This window comes from Maylandia zebra, linkage group LG7 (genome assembly GCF_041146795.1).
Source record: "Maylandia zebra isolate NMK-2024a linkage group LG7, Mzebra_GT3a, whole genome shotgun sequence".
Lineage (NCBI taxonomy): Eukaryota > Metazoa > Chordata > Actinopteri > Cichliformes > Cichlidae > Maylandia > Maylandia zebra.
Window position 1 is genome coordinate 40,219,364 of NC_135173.1, and position 12,219 is coordinate 40,231,582.

General features: G+C 39.3%; 1 long non-coding RNA gene across 1 annotated transcript in view; it reads right to left on the minus strand.

Moving 5' to 3' along the window:
• Positions 1-11,069, minus strand: part of LOC143419696 (uncharacterized) — a 77,901-nt gene extending 66,832 nt beyond the window's left edge. The window contains exons 1-2 of the long non-coding RNA XR_013099708.1: positions 10,938-11,069; positions 2,829-2,877 (exon numbers count right to left, since the gene is read on the minus strand). This is a non-coding gene — a long non-coding RNA (uncharacterized LOC143419696). The remainder of the gene's footprint in view (positions 1-2,828; positions 2,878-10,937) is intronic.
• Between the last annotated feature and the right edge of the window lie 1,150 nt (positions 11,070-12,219).

The following is a 12,219-nucleotide window of genomic DNA, read 5'->3' on the forward strand; positions in this document are numbered from 1 at the left end:
ATGTGATGGATTTCCTAATCTATCTATTAGCTCCCAAAAAGTCATGCACACACACACGCGCTCGCGCACACACACACACACACACACACCTATCGCAGCCAATCACCATTCCACACCTTCACTTAAAGCACTTTTCGGGCCTCTTAGTGCCTCCCTCCCTGTACTGAGCACCATTAATACAGTCACTTAGTCCACTAATACATCAGCGTGGTCAGTGCTGTTACATTATGCATCGTTTGGGGTCAGCGCACAGTGAACTGTACTGGTCTTGACTCTAACCACACATTGTAAAGGCATTATCCATTTCCCACAGAAAACAACACTGACAATGTGATGAGTGATTTAAGAAGACATGCACTGATGTGCCAGCAAATACTCTACACATATATACATTCATACTCAAAGTTTTATGTCCGTATGCTACATGTACGCTACAGAAAGGTATTATTATAAAGAGAAAGAGCTTTGATTAATAAAATTAAATAAGAAGGTACTGTACAGCCATTTGCAACAATGATACAGGCAATCACACCTTAAAGAGCCAAATTAGCTATCTCAATCAAGTCAGCATAGTTATGAGTCAGATAATAGTTCCAACATTCACAGGACATGCCACAGGCCTGCAGACTTTATATCACCTCACAAATGCACTGAAGCAAAAACAAAAAAATCTGTTATCTGAGGAAATAGACAGACTATTTACTGCTTATCAAACTATTCTGCATTTTGGCTGAGCAAACATGAATTAAAAAATAAGTTAAAAAAAAACCAAACAAACATCAAAAATGGCAATGAAAGGAGGACTGGCAGGAAAGGTTTATTGTACAATGTAACAGTTATAAAATAATGGCACCATAACTGTTGAGATTGTTATAAGTCTTGCAGTTACAGTGCTGGTTGCAAAATATCCCCAGGAAAAACGTAAGCCCCAACTGTAACCAAATCAAGAAGACAGATGCTGCTTTTGTCTGCTTATTTATTCGCAAAGAGTCACCAGAGCAGGTACATGCTTGATTTCACTGAACGTTTTTATATACCACAGACTCTTTGTGACACATCTGTCAATGGGATTTGTGCCTCATTCCAGGATCAAGCTGAGGATCTTTTGCTTGTTAGACAAATGTGTAAACCACTACGCTACCATCAGGACCGTTACATTTGTGTTCCTCAATAACTATGCACACTTCTTCTGGTAGCTAAAATGGCAGATGGTGGAACAACTAGAATGACTGTCGAAACGCTAACTTGCATGCTTAAGCAGGGAGAAGAGATAGTTTTCCACAACAGCTAGTCTGTATTGGATTTGAACATATAGAGCAGTTATTTTCCATTTCACATGCACCCATAAACATGAAATCCATTCTGCTTATTTCTCGTAACTTGAGGCTGGACCATTTCCCAAAATGCTTCTCGAGAAATCACACACGCAGTAACAACTCTGATTCCTTTCCTGTTTGTCTCCTATTTTAATTCCATAATAAAAAAAAAAACAACCCACAGGATTACGCTTGAAATAACACCTCACAAATGCACAGCACTTCCAACTTAGCATGAGTAAACTCTAAATTTTTAATTTTTACGGTACAAATGAAATCACTGGTGGGGACTATTCTCCTAGCACAGAAACAAATGCACATGAATACATGCATAAACACACACACATCCAAACACAAGTGCAGCTCTTAACCACACAGTAAAACCCCCATTATCTTTTAACCACAGAAAACAACAGCGCCTTAAGGTTAAAAAACCAAACTCTCTGAAGCCCATTAGCTATTCACCGCAGGGCAGAGCACTTTAGACTGGTGGTGTATACAGTTAACCACAGTATCTGAAGCACATTACCTACTTACCACAGCTCGTGTGTACTTGTATATGTGAATGCTTGTGTGTCTCTTGTGCAGTATGTACACCAGGCTCAGGTTAGCTTATGTGTATGCGCATTTTAACATTTGTGAGTTACTGAGCATGTGAGCATATCTTATCATTTCCTGGCTGTTTGTCTGTGTGTACACATGTAACACGACACTTTAATGAAAGGAAGAGAAAGACAAGGGTGGAAGAAAGATGACAGAGAAGAATATTGAACGACATAAGTCGCAAAAAATTCAAGCTATAGGGGGACACAAAAAGCAAGACATGTGGACATCGATAATGCCAAGCCACAAAGACACTTTGCATACAGCAATGTAGAAAGAAAAACTGAAAAAAAAGAAAAAGTTGCTTCTGAAACCTGCTTAAGAAAGCAAATTTAAGGACATTTTTAAGAAAAAAGCAGGGAAAAAGAAGGAAGAAGACAAAGAGAGAAAGAGAGAAGCGCAAGAGTGACTTAACTGTGAAATTCAGAGAGAGAAACTGCGATGAGGAGGCAGCAGTACATCTTGATCAACAGATGACTGATCATATCAGTGCTGGCCATCTTTCACCAGCCGCCGTTTGACGACATAACATGACCCCCTGTACACACACATGCACACAGCTGCGCGCACACACAAGCGAACACGAGCACACTCCCACATACACGCACATCCATTTCCCCCGACATACCCTGAGGCAGGAGCATCAATAACGAATGGCCTGGCCAGGGGCTTCCACTCACTCTCACTCACACACACACACACACACACACGCACTCATTCATTCACACATGCACACAAGCATGTGCACAAATATACCCCCATATGTGTCTCTCTTTCACATATTCATGCATTCATTCAAACACACATGATGGTCAGGCTAGAGGAGAACAACAGAGGAATAAATTGGACACACAGACACACACATTAACCCCACAATATGGTTCTGTGCCCTCAGGCCTAAGGTCTTACCCCCTACTCAGGACCCTGTGTCCTCCTGATGCCCTCCTGCAGCTCCTCTCTGTGTGGTTATAGGCAAAAAGAAGAAGAAATGAGAGATTATTAATAAACTGTGAATACTGCTAGACCTAGAAACATACATTTGAAGTGAACAAATGATGTGTGGAAAACAGTAAAAGCCAGCAAGGGTAACACAAGAAGGGATAAAGAGGAATTAGAAAGTAAGAAATTCACAAAAAAAAGTGACTCAAACAATTCATGAACTAAAAATGAACAATTCCAGTCTATCAGTACTGTTTCAACTGTAAGTGTAAATATTTCATTCCTTTAAGATGCCTCACATCACCCAGAGAATGGCTAAGAATGTATTTATTTAGGTTATTTATGCTATAAAGCACAACAAAAATCAAAGTCATGGAGATTTCTATAAGGTGGAGTTCATTTCCCCCTCCACAGTGTAGTTTTGACAATAATAATAAAGTTCAGCTTTAACTAACAGAATTTAGTTCAGACAATTTCTAGTTAATACTGAATTTCAATCAGTGTTGAAAACTGAACTGAAGATGGACTGTGAGGTAAGAGCAGAAAGGGGTTTTAAAAAGACAAAGAAGGTTAATAAAAGGTGGTTGGGTGGTGGAAAGATGGTGGTGTTGTGTCTCCAGTCTCATGGCTGACATCTCCTAAGTGTAATGGGAGTGTACTTTAACACCTGAGTCCACCAAAAGCAAGCGCACACATTTTCATATGAGATCCTTCACTTTCCATTCAGTCTTTCATCTTATATTCATCTTATATTATAGTATTTCTGTTTCTTTTGTTTGGCTCTCCTTTTTTCTTTTCTTCTGACTTTATTAAACAAACACACCTGGTGTCTAGCTACTTGAGGCCACACGTGGCTTCTGTTCACTCATCAAACACAAGAGCAGTACTAGATTAATTCTTCAAAGTACATATCCAATCTCTGTCTTCTTACCATGGTGGATGTCTCAGTCTTAAGACTTAGTCCAAGCCCACTTCAGTGGCATTGTAGTTACAAATACTAAAGTCCAGAATGATGGCTGAAGGGCTGTCCACAAATGGTCCAATCAATCGTAAATTTAGCTTATAAAAAAAACCCAAAAAATCATTTCAGGAGAGGAAATATTTTTTATCTAAGGAGGACTCAAACTATGGTTTACTGCATATAATTAAAACACTCTAAAGTACTCTGGACTCTAAGTACTGTCCAGAAGTCTTAAGTAACCCCTCATTTATTTATATTTCTTTATACTGGACAAGTGGACTTCAACAGCAGACGAACAGTATCCAAAAGTCACGTCCTTAAGAAACAGGAAAAAAATCCAGCAAAGACCTGAACAAGCTCTAAGAGATTCATCTGCCCCTTTAGTTGATCCAATTACCAAAGCCTCATCAGAAATGGTCTCAGTGGAAGAGTGGCTGTCAAGATGCTATTCTTAAAGAAGAAAAACAGAGAGAAAAGTCTGAGTTATGCCAGATTACACAATAAGTGGTCTGAAAATCAGCGGGAACAGGCTTTTGATGAGGGCATGATGAATTCAAATGTGAAATTTCTTGTCCCCTGGTCCCACATTTTGAAACAACACCCTGTATTTTGACTGGTTCTGTTGGACATGCACTTTTCAAAACTTCAAAACTACTCCAATGAATACAATCGGTGTCTTTCTTTTATACGCAGACTGTTATCCTGTGTAAGGCCATAGTTATCCTGGAAAGTTACAAATCAAACATGCATCTAAACTTACAATTAAAGATTAAAAACTGCCTAAATTAGCTTGGAGAATTGTTATTTTTACAAGAAAGCTTGCCCCAGACTTCAGACTGTGTTGAAGAATTAAGGCGGTCAGACGAAATATTGACTTTCAAGTTTGTTAGAATTGTTCAGACTCTATTCTATTCTATTTACATTTATCTTTTTAGATGTTTCAAAAAAACACCTATTTCTAATTTTGCTAGCAAAATATAAAGGAAAAGGCTGAAGAGTTTTGCATTGTACTGCATTTCTAATTCAAGTTCAAATGCACCTATTTAACTTACTAGAGGCAATGTAAGCTGTGAGTTAGACACGAGGATCTGCAACCTATAGTCTAAGCTGATGTTTCATTATCACAAATACTGTTTTGTCAAGCATTGTAAATAAAAGAGCAGAACGTGACATATTGTACAGACAAAACCTCCCCTGTGACACAGGTAGTCAATTATCTCAGAACATAAATGTACCTGAAAGTTGACACTTTAGCGATTTGCTAAATATCAAAACCACTGTGCAGTCAAGTGTAGAGGCAATCGTTATTTGTGTAGGTTGACCCTGCACCTCAAAAGCCGACCATGTGGCATTTAGTGCTGATACACAAACACAGCTGATCTGCAGCAATAGCAGTCCAGCCTCCTATGGGAAGTGTGGCCTATCCCTGACTATTTAATGACAGAGGGGGAAAAATCGCTGCACATAAAGCTGTCTTTGCTTCTTAATTGCACTCTTTAGTTATTCCAGTTAATGTTAAATACTGACAGAAAGGGTTTAGAGACACATTAACACACACACGCAGATTAACACTTACACACCTTAAGGTTGTGGGTGAACTATACATGACACATACACACACAAAAAGAGAAAAAAAAATGCTTTAGGTGAGCCACCGAAAACACACTGAGGATAATTATTACATTCATATGCAAACGTCTGCAGTGCCTGCCTGGCAGCCTGTGTTTCTTAAAGTGTGTGCTTTTCTTATTTAATTAATTAAAACAATTGTCAATGAACTTTAAATTAGTCCAGCATAAAATAATCATTTCCAGTGTGTGTGTGCGTGTGTGTGTGTGTGTGTGTGTGTTAATAATTAGCAGGCAGTAAAGCGGCTGTGTTAATTGCATTTAGGATCCTGCCTGGGGAGAGAGAGGGGAAGGAGTGAGCAAGAGAGAGAGACACACAAAATGAGGGAAAGAGAGGAAGAGAAACAGCAAGCGAGAGCGCGCATGCAAGAGAGAGAGAAAAGGACCGTCTCTCATCTCTTGTTCCTGAAATAGAGAATTCCCATGTATTTTGAGATATAAAATGGAGCATGGAGCCCCCAGGAGCAGGAAAACACACATATACCGTCCATCTCACACACACTTTTTTTTTTTTATTCACTCACACCCTCATACATACACAGCCCCTGGGAGCATAGCGCTAACCTTAATTAGCCTAACACTGTGGTGAAATTGATTGAAATGCAGAACATCAATTATTAAGCCTAACTGTTTTCATAACCCCACACACACCCCGCCATGTAGCACATGTAGGGGGAGGCGGAGAATATTAGGAAGGTGGAGAGTTTGTGTGTTTGTGCGAGCACAGGCACGTGCGTGTTTGTTTGTGCGCACGGCCTTCAGTAGCTCGTTGCTTTAAAAAGTAATGTGAGATGATGTGAAAATACACAGTGTACACAGCTGCACACTTAATACACAGAATTAACAGACAAACATGCATAATATGATCTGCTTCGCAACAAACAGGGAATAATATTAGCTGATATTATTGCACACAATGTATTGATATTGGGAGGAAAGACAAATAAGAGAAAAAGGTTGAAGATCAGCGAAGGAGACAAAAGCAGCTTACAGGCCACATTCAGAACTGCAAAAGTGACAGTAAAAAAATCGTTAAACTAAACAAAGAACAACTAGTGCTTTAATTTTATTTATTCAACCAACGTGAAAAGGTTAGAAGGGACAGAATGTCTTCTCCCCCTCCGCTCAAACAGCCTCCATCATTGTAAAAACAACCCCACAAACAGCTCATTTACAGGTGCTGCTGTATGCTGACAGGTTTGCCTGTGGTGGGAGAGCAAGACCTCGCGCTCACAGGGCACTAAATTTATCATTATGCAATTTTTTAAGGAAAAGTGGCTGTGAAGATATGAAAACTTGCTAATTCTTTAAGATGGCAAAAATGAGGTGAAATGAAGCGTCATGATCACTGCTGTGCAGGAAAGGAATGGTTGAGATGGTGTGTGTTTCAGCGCCTTAAAAAATCACCTAAAAATTAATTATAATTTCAAAATCTGAAGCCAAATACCCATCCCCAAAAACATTTATATGCATAGTTGAATATCTGTGCACAGCACTAAATTTCATTTTTCCAATTTGTACCATTAAGCAGTTGTATGAGAAGAAGCAATCGGCCTGTGCTGTCATTCTCACTGGACATTTCAACCTGAAGAACCATCTAACACCAGCTACACTTGTATTTTAAAGAAAGCGTAGAAGAACAACCTTGAAAGTATATTTAGATTTTACAAGAGATATTCAGTGTTCCCAGCTAAGTGTAATATTTCCCATCCACATAATGAGCGGATCTTAATTACAAATAACCCACCATACAATCTCATGTAAAAATTCCCCCTTAATGACCATTTCTGTTACAGAGTAACCTTTTGAACTCGGTTGAGGTGATGATATAACGACGTCACAAACACTCTTAGAGCTCATAACAGCTCATAATTGGAGGGATCGTTTTGGGGTTAAAGCAGAACTCACCAATAAGAATGACAAACACATTTGAATAGAGTTCTTGAGTTGATTCCTTTCATATAGAAAGACTATTTCAAGGGTAACTTTGCCACCAGTTTCATCCATATTGAAGACAAGTGCGTTCTAGGTGCTTTGCTGTCTATGATTCGTCTATTTCTGATAGTAAATCAGTTAAATGGAAATTGAAGGATAGCTGATTGTTAAGTAAGCAAGACGGTCAATAGAATATCAGGTTAAGCAGCATGTTCAATGCTACAGGAATGCAGTGGAGAGACTTTTTTTTTCTTTGTTTAAGTGAAACAAGTCATTTAATATGATTAATTACTGTCAATATCGTGTTATTCCTCCAGCAGAGAATGTATCCTTGCAATCTTTTTGCACAATTACACCTGTGGTGACAATGTATTACACATTTATGGGGCAAATAGGCAGCAGAAAGTATGGCTTTTGCTTCCGTTTTGGGACTTTTATATGTGAACAGATTACAGATATATAATTGTCACTCATTCCTTATTGTACATATTCATGAGAATAATTGTAACTGTTGATAATATGTGAAATTCTGTGGGTGGACATAGGAATGCACTTTCATTTGGGAAATTAAGTTGTGCATTCCCCCACATTAAAATGTTGTTCATATTCAGATGTAAGATCTGATATTTTTTTTAGAACCATAAAGAAACAGGGAAAAAAAGTCGTGTCAGTCTCCCCTAAAAAACCTTGACCAAAGGAGGTCTACCGCCTGCCACGCTGCACTCATTTCTTCATGTGACCACACCATGCCCCATCCCCAAACTTGATGACTCCCTGACCTCCAGCATATCTTTGTCCCAGCGCTGCCACGACCCACTGAGTCAGTGGAAAACTCATTTAGGCCTAATTACATGGACTAGCCGTCTACACCCCCTTACTTTCTTTCCCCTCTTCGGTGAAAGAAAGTAAGGGAGGGGTAGATGGCTCTTTTCTTCTTTGCTCTCTCGCTGTCCTTTTCTCTTTGCTCTCTCGTTTCTTCTCTCATCGTGCTCCAGTTACCAGGTCAGAGTAGCCCTCTGCTACCAGCCAGCCAAAACACACACATGCATGGACACACACAGGCACACAGGATATCCAACACTCTAGTGTGGCCAAGAGGCCACAGGTAAGCAGGTACAAAGGCTTTTAGATGGTTCATTGTTATTTCCTTGGGGTCAGCCATAGGTTAGGGCCCAGTCTTAATTAGTTAACATAACTTATACATGATCAACCTTCTTCGGGTCCTATGGTGCCCAAATACACACAAAGTGCCTTTCTAAGATGTAAAGCCAAGAAGTAAGAAGGGTTCATCTACACATGTATCGACTGTTCCCAAGGAACCATCCACTTAACCCTGTCCAGGAAAGACACACATCATTCGTGTACACACACACAAACACACACACACACACGGTTGGATCAAGCAGCACGTATAAGGTTTAGATTCAAGGGGTCAGGTAAGTGAAATGTAAGGAACCCATGAAAGGAATCTTACACTGGGACGTCAAATGGCACAAACACAACGTCAGAAACAAAAAGTCATATTAATGATAGATGTCAGTCTGGGGTCAGCACACAGGTTGTATGTCAGGACCTACGCTGCAACATCACCAGGTATTAAAAAATACCTGACAGAGAGAGTTAAAGGTATTCTTAAAAATCCTCCCGCCTGTGTCAGGTTTTTGTTTTTTTTTTGCCTTAGATGCATAGACATAAACAAAGACAGAGACATGGACAGCAATAGATAAACAAATTACAAGACAGCTATTTATAGCTGTGCTGAAATGTATGATGAGGAGTCAAGCTAATAAGTCCAGCTGAGAGAGACCCTTGTCGGTACGCATTACGTAGATTAGCCATACTGTTAAGAGCAGCAGTCGTAAAACCAATGAAATGTCATAACTACACTCAAATAAACTTCATGCTCACGTGAAATCCATAATACACTACACATACTAACAGCCTGGAGTAAGATCACAGTTGCAAAATACTATATTTGCTGCTGACTGTAATTTACCAAGCCGAATTACTCTCATAGTTACTGGGAAACATATTTTGCATTTGCAACCTCTGCATGAATAGCCAGCACATCCGATCAATATCTAGTCCATAAAGCAGACGCCACAGTCACAACAATTAACGTTCTTGCGTCTATTAACCAATCGGAAATATAAATTGAAATCTTTTCTGCCACCGCAACTGAAAAAAACATGACTGCCACCATTAATAGTCTATATTACACTTCCAGAAAGTTTAGGCACACTCAGGATATGGTATTAATTTGTTTGGGAAATGCTTACTGCTCTGTACTGTAAGAGGACTCAGGGGACTGGATGAGATCCAAGGCCAAACCATAAGGAAGGAGGGTAAGCATCAACAACAACACCCTAATGATGCTCTGGTAATGGAGTGGGTCACTTAGAAAGACTACTCATTCAGGCAGGCAAAAAAGATGTAATAGGTGTACTGGCATAAATTTAACTGGGAAGACCAAAATGCTGAGTATTAACACGAAACAGGTTAAAATGTGTTGCTAAATATATTTTACTGCTTTTTTTTTTATCACAACACCAATTATCTAAAACCAACAACAACAGTACATACTATAACACATATAAAAGATACTCCACTCTCTAGACTGTTTACTCCACCCAGCCTTTTAACTGCAAAGGTTTTAATGTGTTTTAATGTGTCTGGGATGTTTAACTGTAAAACCACCATATCACTAAGTAGACTATTTCACTTCAAGGGAGGGGGTTAAAAGACGGTTTCACTCACTGACAGTAAACAAATATAAATAATTCAGGGAGGGAGAGATTACCATTTTATTTATGTTACAGATCAGTTACTGTTTCAGGGTTGTGATCCAGTGTCTGTATATATGCTTGTGAGTGTGCACATAAAGAAGAAAACATTTATTATCAAACTGGTTTGGTCAGTTTTTACAGAAATATACAAACTACTTAAATCTTCATTACAACGCTAAGTAACTGTCAGTGTCCTTGTAGACAGGTAGTGTACCTGTGTAACAGTCCGGCTTTCCTTAAAACACATTTACAAATTAACACGTGCACAGGTTAATAATACTGTTGTGAACTGGGAGTAAAATAATGCAAATAAATAAATAAACACAAAAATCAAATTTAAATTTTAAAGTAGGTTTTGAGCTTCTTTATTGCGCCTCACACCCCTGGGGCGCTTCATTAGTTTGCTTCTACCTCCCCCTACCGACAATCATAAGACATCTAGCATCAGGACCAACCCATATTCTACAACCTAGGCTACTAGGCTAGTGATTTGCTTACATTTTTAATAGTAATGCCATCCTTTTTAGTATTTGAACTAAACCACCAAAGCCCTTCAGTTTACATGCAATACACTATAAACACCACATAAGCCTCACTAAATACACTTTAGCGAGGCTTTAAAAGCAAACACAAGCTAAAAGACTTCTAACAGACAGTCTAAACAAAGCTAACTTCAATAGACGTCTGTGCATCAACTTACTGATTTAAACAGTTTACTATACTTATATCTCTCGAGAGTTATAGGATGGACATTAGCCAAAGACAGTACCTGGACCTCCGAAATGCAAATTCTTCAAGTGTTACTGTTTAATTGAATCCATCGAAGAACTCAGTGTTTAGCTAATGAGCTGGAAGAGCCCGTCCTTGTTGTAGCTGTGGTTGAGATAATACTTATTCCAGCTAAATCTTGCAGCTAATCCATTTTAAAAGTGTCCTCACGGTGGCCTAAGCTAATTAATCATAATTTGGTTGGTCTAATACACTAATATTTATCAGTTTCGCTTCTGGGGAGAGCAAATAAACATGTCTCATTATACAAAACAAAAAAACAAACACTTTTTTTTATGTGCACATAAAATGTGTGCAGCAACTCAGTGAAGGTCAAATTGAGTATCAGCGGGGGGGGGGGGGGGGGTGACGACATTGGTGTTGGTCTGAGTATTTTAGAAACTGCTGCAATCTGCTGTCATTCTCCTGCACAACTATCTCTAGGCTTGGTCTGAAAAGAGAAAATATCCAGTGAGGGGGCGAAAATACCTCATTGATGACAGAGTTCAGAGCAGAGCGCTTCAAGTTGATAGAAGGGGAACAATGGCCCAAATAAACAGTCATTACAACTGAGGTATGCAGAAGAAAATCTCTAAATGCACAATATGTGTCTTAAAGCAGATTAGCTGCAATAGAGGAAGACTCACTAGGTACCACTCCTGTCAGCTAATAATAGAAAACTGAGGCTACACACAGGCTCACCAAAACTGGTTAACAGAACACACAGAAAACCGTTGCCTTGATTTCTGCTGTGACATTCAGAGGGTATGGTCAGAATTTGACATAAACCATATGAAAGCATGGATCATGTCTAGTTTCTATTAACTCTCCAGGCTGTTGGTTCTGATGGTGTAGTCATGTGGGGGATTTTTTTCTTGACACACTTTAGGCCTCTTCATATCATATGAGCATTGTTTAAACACCACAGTCTCCCTGAGTATTGTTGCTGACCATGTCCAACCCTTTAAAACCACAGTGTGCCCATCTTCTGATGGCCCCTTTCAGCATAACGCACCATGTCGCAAAGCGCAAATGGCCTCCACAATCACAAATTTCAATCCAGCAGACCACCTGAGATATGCGGTATGAGTTTGGGATGTGCAGCCGACAATTCTGCATCCGAGGACTGTTTCCTTGTTTTATCTATGCCAAGAAGAATTAAGGCAGCTCTGAAGGTACAAGAACCAGCCTGTTTATGCCGAGAGCGAAAACACCACAAAGGACAGTATTTTAAATTAAAGAAATTCAGGTAAACTGTCAGTTTTAACTGATGACTACACCAA